Source organism: Ictidomys tridecemlineatus, unplaced genomic scaffold (assembly GCF_052094955.1).
Source record: "Ictidomys tridecemlineatus isolate mIctTri1 unplaced genomic scaffold, mIctTri1.hap1 Scaffold_492, whole genome shotgun sequence".
In the NCBI taxonomy this organism is placed as follows: Eukaryota; Metazoa; Chordata; class Mammalia; order Rodentia; family Sciuridae; genus Ictidomys; species Ictidomys tridecemlineatus.
Genome location: NW_027523210.1, coordinates 180,492 through 192,089, shown reverse-complemented (window position 1 = coordinate 192,089; position 11,598 = coordinate 180,492). Strand labels below are relative to the sequence as shown.

The following is an 11,598-nucleotide window of genomic DNA, read 5'->3' as shown; positions in this document are numbered from 1 at the left end:
CACAGACCCAAGGAGGCTGGGAGACACAGCAGCCACAGGACTGGGGGTGGCGCACATGCCAACGCGGACCAGTGCTTCTCTCCTGGCCTAGCCCTGGCCACTGGCGCCAGGTCTGCATGAGGTGGTCAGTGCTCTCACTCTCCGTCCATCACAGCCCTCGGATCCCGTTCTCAGCGTAAGAGGTCAGTGTGTTAAATGCCCGTTACGCGGCCTTCAGCCACTGCCTTCCTGCTGGAGTTCTCCTGAAACCTGCCACCCCAGAGCGTAACTCGAGGACCAGGCGTCCCTCCCTGCAGTCCATTCCATCAAGTAGGTCACCCACCCACTCCGGTGTCAACCCCACTTCACTCTGGACAGGCTCCTGAACCGTGAGGGGCTACAGGAGTCAACTCTGCCAGACCTCACAGAAGCCAGGACCCTGAGCCCCGGCAGCAACCCCCAAACAGCAGCTGTGGTGTCCCCCAGCCTAGGCAGGAGAAGGTCCCTCTTTTGAACCCAGGGACAGGCATGGCTCCCTGAGACACCTCTCATGAGGAGACAACAGCCACACCAACACCTTTCCCTCCCCCACCCACTCTGGATATTAGGTTCCTGGGCTCAAGGAAGAGGCTGCCTTCCAGCCAAGCCCAGCATGGTCCCCCCAGAGCCTAGAGCAAGTGCCCTGACCACACTCCACCTGCCGCAGGCAAGCTCCACTCTGCACTAACACTCAGAGAGGTCAGGGTCAGCTAACTGACCTCTTCTGGCCTCTGTTCAGCCATGGGATGGCTAGAACTACCCCATGCAACCCAAAGAATAACAGGAGCTATGCGTAGCTGGGGCGGTGCCCCTGTAGCTGCAATCCTTTATTATAAGCGCTGCTCCTTATGTCTTCCTGAACTTCCCACCCCAAACAGAGCCCAGCCACCCACCATTCCCGTGCAGAGGTCCTACCTTCCTGCGTTCAAGGTGCCTGATGTTTTTGATCTACGTTAATGATGAAGAAACATCCTGCTCCACTGACAGTTACCTCCCTCATGACAGTGGTCTCCTGGAGGCTGGGTCCCCTAATTAACCAGGACTCACAGGCGGGCTTGTGACCATGATGGTCAACAGCTGAAAACGGAGTTCCCAGTCCATTTTAAGCCTCTGTCCACTTTGGTGGCAAAACATATTGTACAAAAAAGTTACTTAAAAGTCAGAGAGTTACATCCCTCCCCATAAGCTATCATAGCACAAGGTTGGCAAAGTGTTTTTTTTGTTTCAGACCAAAAGGGATAGAGGGTCAGTGGCTACCAGAGCTCCCATGCCAGGTAACCCTGGGTCTGCTTAGCCTTGATGGTCAGGGTGCCTACTGGGCACTACTGGTCAAGGCCTTGGGAAAGAAGAACAAACTTACACAAGTAATGTCTCTGGGATGGAAATACAGAGCCACCACAGTTCTACAGAATTAAGAAGGAAGAACCTGGTTCAGGTGAGGACATACACACTCAGGATAAGGTGGAGATCCTGGAGCTGACCCTGGATTCCAGGTTGAGCTGGTGCTCACAGGATGCAGAGAAAATGAATCTTAAAAATGAGAGGGCAAATGATGGAAGAGAAAAATAGAACCTTTATTTGGGATCACTGAGGGGATTCGTTTGCGTGGAGTGGGACGGGAGATGCACAGGACCGCACATACTAACTGAACCAAGTTGGATTTGGGTCAGACTGGGTTCCTCTGCAACAGCTCCTGCAAGCAGCGAAAGCCTGCATTCTAAGAGCTATTTTATGGCCACAAGATCTTTACAATAACAGATCTAGAAAGGCAAGGCACACAGCGAACCCTGAGAACAGGCCTGAACCCAGGCTGAGCTTAGAGTGAGGCAGGGTTCCCACTGATCCCCCAAGGGAACCCAGGTGAGGCTTTGCAAGGAAGGCCAGAGGGACAGAGGCCAGGAACAAAGCTGCCCATGGACTTGGAGGCCCAGCGTGTGGTCTTCCAGCACTAGAGTGAAGACCCCAGGCCTCAGGGCTGGAGTTGCGTTCAGCCTAGGCCTCTGTGCCTGGCCCCACTGGGGACAGATGACCTCCACCTGTCCTTGTCCACTCCCGGCCAGTGACCGCCTGCCCAGGCCCTTCTCCCCGAGATGTGCTGTGTGCTTCACCCTCACCTTGCTGTTGCTCCTGGCCACACCGGCTCTCCCTGCCCTTGCTGCTCTGTCAGCACCATCAGGGCGGCTGGCTCCCCGGCTCCTCTCCAGACCCTTACACCAAAGCCCCCTCTAGGAAACACCGTGCCTGTGTCCCATCCTGAGCGGCAGCGGCGTGGGGCCATGGCTCTTGCTCATGGTGGGAAACGGCTTCCAGAGGATGGACTCTCTTCCTCCTCCTGGTGCACAGAGCAAAGGCTACCGAGCGCTTCCTGCACACCAGGGCCTCTGCTGGAAGGAGCTCCCTCACTTTCTCACTGCTCCTCAGAGACACGTGTCCAAGCCCCACTGTGCCTCTGTGTCCATTCCTGCAGGACAAGAGTGGAAAACACAGCCCAGCCCCTGGCCTCTCCTGCTCTGCTGCTCCTATCCATCTGCCGGCTCAGGACCCTCATGCGTGGCCACATGGCTGCTCTGGGCTGAGGTCCATGCAGCGTCCACTCTCCATGCCTTGCCGTGGTCTTCACAGCAGCCACAGGCAGACAGATAGAGCTCATCTGTGTGTGGACAATGTGTAGAGCAGCTCAGCACCGACTCAGGATCTCACAGCCGGCGAGCGACAGACCAGAATCCAAACGGGACTGTGCAACCCCACGGCCTGCCCTGCTCTCCTCCAGGCAGCCTCACGCCAGGGATCCATCAGGGAACAGCCCTGTAAAGAGGGACCAGGACATCAGGTGGCCTGGGTCCTCAGGTGGATGAGTGGGGCCAGGTGGGAGCGAGGGCTGGGTGCAGATATTGTTCTGCACTGCACCCCGGGCTGGACCCTGGCTGGAATTCCTCCAGACGCACAGCAGGGAGGCCGCCTTGGAATTCTGGCACGTGGAGAGCGGTGCTTCGTCTTATTTGTTGAGCGGTGATTACCCTGTGCAGGGTTTTACTGGGTAAGAGGGACGGGTATCTTCCACTAACCCAGTCCTGAGAGAGCTCTTGAAGTTCTTCCCGGCTCCCATCGACAGCCAAAAGCCTGGGCACACCACCGCGCCTCCCCCTGACAGGCCGCTCCTTCCAGTTCTCTCTGCTCTGGGCACAGCTAGCTGAAAGGCAGGGACCTTGCGCTTCCTTTGCCCCCTTCACAGAACCTGGCACCTCACTGAACAGTGCTGACCCTGTGGCGAGTCCCCTCCCAGGGAGTTCCCCTGCCACATGCACCCCTTCAGGAGGGCCCTCCCCCTCCCTCAGCAGGCCCTGTGCCCCTGTCCCACCTGTGCCCCTGTCCCGCCTGTCCCACCTGTCCCACCTGTCGCACCTGTTCCACCTGTCCCACCTGTCCCACCTGTCCCACCTGTTGCAACCCCGGCACCTGTGCTCCAGGCTTCCAGGTCTTTCTCTCGGAGACCCTCAGGGACAAGGAGGTAACCACACAGGGACATCTGTGAGCAGGCCTCGCTCAGGACCAGAATTACTGCCCAGAGGGGCCAGGCACATGTCCGGGCCCTCTGGGGACCAGGAGAAGAGCAGAGGGACACTGGGCACATCCATTCTACCCTCCTGGACTCTTGGTCTTCCTAAAGGACATTTTTTTTTTAATTTTTAATATCTTATGCCACAAAGCAACTCTTAGTAAACGCAAACAGCAGAGATAATAATACCCTGTGTCTGTCAGACCACAGAGGAATGAAATTAGAAATCAATGATAAAATAAAAAATAGAAGCTCCTGTCACCAATGGAGAATAAAGAACACACAGTTGAATGATGAATGGTTGGCAGAAGAAACCAAGGATGAAATAAAAAATTCTTGGAGGTGAATGAGAACACTAATACAACATATCAGAATCTCTGGGACACTATGAAGGCAGGACTAGGAGGAAAGTTTATTATGTTGAGTTCATTCATTAAAAGAATGAAACTTCAATAAACAAATGATCTAACACTCCATCTCAAAGCCCTAGAAAAATAAGAACAAAAAACACCAAAAGCAATGATTAAGATCAGAGTGGAAATCAATGAAATCAAACAAAAGAAACAATTGAAAAATCTGACAGAACAAAAAGGTGGTTCTTTGGAAAAAACAAATAAAATAGATAAACCCCTGTCCATGCTAATGAAGATAAAAAGAGAGAAATCTCAAATGACTGAAATACAAGATGAAGAAGGAAATATTATAACAGACACATCTGAAATATAGAAGATAATTAGAAATTATTTTGAAAATTTATGCTCTAATAAGGTAGAAAATATCGAAGACATCAACAGATTTCTAAAGACATATGACCTTCGCAAACTGAATGAGGAGCTCATACGTGCTTTAAACAGATCAATGTCAAGTAATGAAAAAAAATGCCATCAGAAGCCTACCAACCAAGAAAAGCCCAGGACCAGATGGGTTCTCAGCTGAGTTCTACAAGACTTTCAAAGAAGAATTAACATCAATACTCCTCAAAGTATTCCATGAAATAGAAAAGGAGGGAACCCTTCCAAACTCATTCTATGAAGCTAATCACCCTGACACCAAAATCAGACAAAGACACATCAAGGAATGAAAACTTCAGACCAATATCCCTGATGAACATAGATGCAAAAATTCTCAGTAAAATTCTGAAAATCACATACAAAAGCATATTTAAGAGGTAGTGCACTATGATCAACTGGGATTCATCCCCAGGATGCAGGGTTGGTTCAACATATAGAAATCAATAAATGTATTTCATCATATCAGTAGCCTTAAAAACAAGACTCATATGATCATCTCAATAGATGCAGAAATGGCATTTGACAAAATACAGCACACCTGCATGTTCAAAACACTAGAAAAACTAGGGATAGTAGGAACATACCTCAACACTGTGAAAGCTATATATGCTAAACTCAAGGCCAGCATCATTCTAAATGGAGAAAAATTGAAAGCATTCCTGATAAAAACTGGAACAAGACAAGGATGTCCTCTTTCACCACTTCTATTCAACACAGTCCTTGAAACTCTAACCAGAGCAATTAGACAGAAGAAAGAAATTAAAGGAATACAAATAGGTAAAGAAGAACTCAAAACTATCATTGTTTGCTGGTGACATGATTCTAGATCTAGAAGATCCAAAAACTTCCACCAGAAAACTTCTAGAATGAATTAATTCAGCAAATAATGAATGAATTCAGCAAAGTAGCAGGATATAAAATCAACGCCCATAAATCAAACACATTCCTACATATCAGCGATGAAGCCACTGAAAGAGAAATTAGAAAAGCTACTCCATTCACAATAGCCTCAAAAAAATAAAATACCTGGGAATCAGTTAACAAAAGAGGTGAAAGACCTCTGCAATGAAAACTCCAGAACACTAAAGAAAGAAATTGAAGAAAACCTCAGAAGATGGAAAGATCTCCCATGCTCCTGGGTGGGCAGAATTAGTATTGTCAAAATGGCCATGCTACCAAAAATGTTATTCAAATCGAATGCAATTCCTATAAAAATCCCAATGACATTCTTCATAGAAATAGAAAAGGCAATCATAAAATATATTTGGGAAAATAAAAGACCCAGAATAGCTAAAGCAATCCTTAGCAAGAAAAATGAAGCAGGAGGCATCACAATACCAGACCTTAAACTATACTACAGAGCTTAGTAACAAAACCAGCATGGTATTGGCACCAAAATAGACATGTAGACCAATGGTACAGGGAAGATGGAGCCTGGGAGGGCACTGGGCCCAGGGAAGGTGGGGCCTGGGGGCTGGGAGGGCACTGGTTCAGAGAAAATGGAGCCTGGGGGACCGTGAGCTCAAGGAAGAAGCCTAGGGTCAGGGCAGATACTGTTATGCCAGATTCGTGGGGCCCCAGTAGACCTTCAGGAGCCGAATCCGATGCAATCCCACAAGAGTCTTCATTGCAAGCTCGAGCCTGGACTCACAAGGGTTCCTGACACAGCGGTCTCAGGGAGTGAGTCCCAGTCCTCTGTTCAGTGAGATTCTATAGGTTTGGGGGGATACTCTATGCGTCCCAACATCACAGCAAATCATTCCATACCGTGGGAAAATCAAACAACAACTCTTAACATTGATCATTTTCCCTGTCTCCTGCTGATTGGAGGTTGCTAGGGGGTTGCTATGGGTCCTCACCTACACCTGGCCGCCTCAGACCTCTCCGGTTATTTACAAACAACTCGGCAGGTGGCTAAGTACCTAGGAGTGCTCTGTGGGTTTTTCCCAGGACAAGGGTCACGCCCCCTTCCTTAGGACAGGCCTTGAGGTAGAAGCTGCTGTTATTTATTTTAAAAAATGGGGTGACATCAGTCTCTCAATGCTAGGTTGGGGAAGATGGAGCCTGGGGTCTGGGTAGAGCGCTAGGGGACGGTCCCCAGGGACATCGCAGGTGCCTAGACCAGTAGCAGGAACTGCACTGGGCGGCCTGCGGGTGCTGGGCTCAATTCCCGGCATGCACTGCGCAGAGGGAGCGCCTGTGTCTGTGGGAAGGGCACCTCCCGGCATGCATAGCGAGGCCGAGCAGAGTGGCCCGGTACACTTCCCAGCATGCTCTGCGCGGCCGCTCTGCCGGCGGAAGGCTGCGGACTCAGTGCCCAGCATGCCCTGCGCCAGGCCCGCCCTCCCGCGAGGTGGGCTGGGGGATAAGGCTCACGGTGCGGTGGGTGGGTCCGCATCCGCAGCCCTGCGGAGGGCCATTCAGGGACCCGCCACTCCTGCAGGGCGCAGGATGGGTGGCCCAAGGCCTGCGTTCAGGTCAAAGGGGACCGGCTGACTGCTCCGCAGGACGCCCTGGCCCCTGACAGTTTAAAGAGACAGAACACGTATTTTGAATGGGGCTTCCTCAGTTCAGTCGCAAAAGGAAATTCTCATAGAACGTGTCTGTGTGACATGGATGGTGGGACAGCTAGCCAGCTACTATTTCAAACTGGACGCACATACAGCTGTGATTCTGTTCAGGAACTCTGTGGGCTTTTGTGTGCATCCTCTTCTCTGGGAGAGGGCACCTTGTGGATGGTGACACTGCTACAGAGAGTGTGGTCAAGGTAGTGAGTGGGTCGTAGAGGCTGTGGTTCCATCTGCTCCCAGGCCAGACTGGACAAGCTGGACCACCTAGTGCCCTTGTCTGGCTGGCGCTGCTGAAGGTTTCCCTCCCCACCACTCACCAGCTCCATTTGTCCAACTCTGTCTCTGTTAGGTCCCTCTGAGCCCAGCAGAAGAATCCGGAGGCCACCCTGTGCAGAGCCTGACCTAGTTAGCCGGCCTGTTCAGGACCCACTGTACCCAGACAGATGGGTGCCTCTTCTGGACAGACTGAAGGCTGCCCAGCACGATTTACCTGGAGCGCAGCCATCACATCTTGCTCAGGACCCCAGCAAGAGCAAGGCACAGGTCAGCCTGTTCTCTGTCCCTGCTGCCCAGCTTCAGCAGGAACACACTGTGCTTACTGAGCTGTGTCCCTGTGGGCCCTCCCTGAGGGATATGCTTTTCTCCTTGACTCAGCTCAGTGTGCATGTCCAGAAGGCCAAGAACAGCAAAGCTGAGAAGTCAAAAGCCTCTTGAGAGCTCCGCGTTAATCATCACTGCAGCAAGAGGCAGGGAGTAGGCGACTTGCGGTTGTGCTCCGGACCAGGCACCGGCTGTGGCGTCCAGCCAGACGGACAGCAACGTCCTGGCGGTCTCTGTGCTTTGTGCTCTTCTGTTGCTGTCCAGAATTCCCCCAAATTGCTGAACAAGAAGCCATATATTGTATTTTGTCCTGGGCCCCACGAATAGTGTGGCTCATCTTGATGGGCTCCCTACCCCCACCCCCTAGAACTCAGGAAGGTGGGAAGATTGGATGAAAAGTTTCCCAAAGATGTTTTAGCTGTGAGATCCTTGCCCAAAGAAACTGTATGTAGAACTTGGGACATGACCTGTAGGACAGATTAATTTCTAAATCTCTTTTCCTGTGATGTTTCTGTTCCTTTGGTTTCTTCATCTTTTGTTTCTCTCTGTTCTAGTTCTTCAGCTTTCTTTCTGCAGAGTGTTTCTCTGAGTCCTTGGAGATGGAGAAGAGTCATCTTGGCAGTTACATACCCCCTGGTTACCTGGAAGGGATCGTGTTGTTGTCTGTAGGTCAACAGGAGAGTGTCAGGTCTCCCTGGCCTCCTCCCTGGCTTCCTTATGGGCATGGTGGCACCTGACCCACAGAGGTGACCAGCCGGAGGCTCCTGGACAGTGTATGGCCAAGAGGGGCCTCCAGACCCAGGGGAAGTGATTGCTTTTTATATCATTCTTGTTGGTGGTTCAGCTCATTCCACCCCTTGAGCCAGTTACAGAGAGCTCATAGAGCTACACGTCACACACACACACACACACACTCACACACACACACACACACAGTGTGGCCTGTGGACACTTTTCAGACGGTGGTGCAGGAAGGGGTCTGGATGAGGCAGTAGTGTGCTTGAATTGAGAGCCTGCAGATCCAAACCACAGAGAGCTACCACTGGTGCACAAGGAGGATGTTGTCCGATTAAATAGGTCAAATGTCAATGGAAAGCAAGTGTCAGCACATGTGGGAGGCCACGTGATGTCAGGCGCAGAGCCACCATGGAGTAAGGGCAGCGGATCCTCGGAAGTCACACAGGGCGGCCACGTGCCCCGCACTTCACCTCTGGGAACTCTTGGAGAGGTCAAAGGAGGGACTTGTGCAGATGATCTTTGTGGGGCGTTAAAGCAGCATTTCCCACGATAATGGAAGACAGAAGCAGCCCGAGTTTCTGCCAGGAGGTGAGGGAGAACACAGTGTGGCCTGACACCGTGGGTCGTCATTCAGCCTTAGAGAGGAAGGAGACTCTCCCGTGCCACTCCACAGTGAGGTTGAACACACTGCACCAAGCACAGCAGGGACCTGCGAACAGAAGGCGTGGTCGGCTCCGTCACAGGGGCGCCTGATGTGAGGCCCTAGGAAGTGCCACGCCGCCAGCGGGACAGAGGGTCTGGGTTCAGTGGGCACTGAGCCAGGTCGCAAAGATGAGGAAGTTCTGGAAATGGATGGTGACAACTTAGTGCCGCCGACCTGCACTTAAAATGGTTAAGGGATCAGCGTTACGTCATGTCTACGACACTGCAGTTAAAGGAAAAGAAGCCCCGTGGAGCCCCGTGGAGCCCCGTGGAGGGCAGATGGCAGGGTCCTGAGCTGGGCTGCAGAGCAGACAGGCTGCTGCAGGAAACAGCAGAGCCCTGCGGACAGGGCTGGAGGCTGAGGGAGCACCAGGGCCAGAAGAAGAGAGGAGTCCCACTAAAAGTCACGCCAGAAACGTCACAGAGTCCATCAAAACCCCTGCCCACACAGGCCCACGGAGGCCCACACAGGCCCACGGAGGCCCACACAGGCCCATGGAGACCCACGGAGGCCCACACAGGCCCACGGAGGCCCACACAGGCCCACGGAGGCCCACACAGGCCCACGGAGGCCCGCGGAGGCACGTGCTGAGCGCCAGGCCCGAGAGCAGCACCAGCCGACCTCTGCAGACCCAGACTTAGCTGGAGTCTTGGAAGCAGCCGTGGGAAAAAGCCACTTGACTTACAGAGGGATGATGATCAGCCGAACGACAGGCTTCCTGGGAGTGGAGAAGAGAAAAGGGCCACTCAGCAACTTTAAAGTACTGAAAAATCATACAGCTGAGAATTCCGTACCAAGTAAATGCATCCTGTTAAAAATGAACATAAGATAAAAGGCTTTCAGAGAAACATAGCATGAAAGAATTCATTGCTAGAAAATTTGTGCTAAAATAAATTATAAAGAAGGTATTTCATGTGGAAGAAAATGATGCTAGATAGAAAATTAGATGGATAGACACAGATTCATAAGAATGAAATTAACAAGACGAGCATGACCCAAATTAGAAAGACTGTTAAACTTAACCAAAGATGAAAGAACACTGCCTGTATGGACAACGTCCTTCATTCTCTAACAGGTGTACGCAGCACTGTAAAATACTACCCATCGCAAATTAATTTGTGAGTATAAATATCTGAAAATTCCAACTGAATAAAAACCCAAAAATATTGCTAAATTTCATTAGAAAATGAATGACTTAAATGAAAACATGATATGGGCCACTTTCTTAACCACTATACAGAAAGCATGAAGCCACAGTGATTAAAAGAGCATCTTACTAAAGTTGGAAAGGTGGTCTGATGATGAGAAAGAATTGCAAGTGTGAACACAGACCTAACTTAGGTAGAAATTTAGTACATGGAAAGAGTGGTCCCAACTTTTTAAAAAAAAGTGTATTCAGAGCCAGGAGCAGAGGTGCATGCCTGCAATCCCAGCAGCTCAGGAGGCTGAGGCAGGAGGATCACAAGCTCAAATCCAGCCTCAGCAAAAGCGAGGCACTAAGCAACTCAGTGAGACCCTGTCTTTAAATAAAATACAAAATAGGGCTAAGGAGGTGGCTCAGTGGTCAAGTGCCCTGAGTTCAATCCCTAGTACCCCCCACCAAAAAAAAAAAGTGTATTCAGCTTAATTTACTGAAAATAAGGAACAACCACATTTAAAAACAAGCATTTCAAAAATTCTCAGAAGCCATTTAGACAACAGAAATCAAAAGTCTTAAAATGTATATGTGCTTTGGCTTGTAGATTCCAAGTTTACAAGTTTGCCAATGTACAAATGTCGAACAAGTGTTGCCACAATTAGACAGGCAGTCAGTGTAGACAGGTAAATTGAGTCAGGTCGGATCAAGGAGGCCAATTTTGAGTGAGTCTGGGAAGTTGGAGACTGTCCTCTGAGGGATTGAAATGTTAACTCCTTCGGAGCCCTTCCTCCACCCTTATCAAGAACCTGGCCTGCTCCAACCTGTCCCAGGAGTGGCCCCTCCCCACAGGGACCTATAAGGTTGTTGATGTGTCCTTGGCTGCTCCATCCTGCCCTGGGTCCCACCAAGCAGTCCCGGGCCTAGTCACCTAGTGGGAAGGAGAACAAAGGAAGCCCAGGACATATAAAAGGGCAGAGCACCTCCCTGGGGTACCAGGACACCAGCTACGGCCCCTTCTCCCTCGAGGGAGAAATAAGCCCTGCTTTCTATCCTGGCCTCGGCTGCGTCTCTACAGTTCGGACGTCAACACGTGGGGAAGCAGGACTCACCGGTAACCGGCGGTATCACAAGGAGCCCAAGGTGCCCTTGCAAGAGAGCTAGCAGTCCGCGTTCTGGAACATGGAAAGGACTTAGCACCCCTCAGCAGGGAGTTGGAGGGGGCAAACACGTGAGTCCAACAGGAGGCTGGGGGTCTTGCACTTATCAATAAACCATGAGCAGGATTTTCTGTGGTCCACGCTACCTCTGCAATGCCTTAAAATGTGTTCTGGTGTGTTGAGGAAGCACTGGCCAGGGCAGAGGGCCCCTGGGCCAGAGGTGGTGCTGGTGACTAAGAAGCTGGTGGGGACATATCACAGCCGGGGTGCCTGAGGGCACTGCCCCCATGAATAGCAACAGGTGCCATTGAGACCCCCATAGACAGC

General features: G+C 51.1%; 1 long non-coding RNA gene across 2 annotated transcripts; it reads left to right on the top strand.

Annotated features, from left to right (window-relative positions):
- The first annotated feature begins 6,583 nt into the window (after positions 1-6,583).
- LOC120884926 (uncharacterized) lies at positions 6,584-10,184 on the top strand. Of its 2 annotated transcripts, XR_013433341.1 has the most exons (3): positions 6,584-6,718; positions 7,285-7,478; positions 7,590-10,184. It is a non-coding gene; the product is annotated as an uncharacterized LOC120884926 (long non-coding RNA). The 2 variants fall into 2 exon arrangements; XR_013433340.1 differs by having other exon boundaries at positions 7,285-10,184.
- The last annotated feature ends 1,414 nt before the right edge of the window (positions 10,185-11,598 follow it).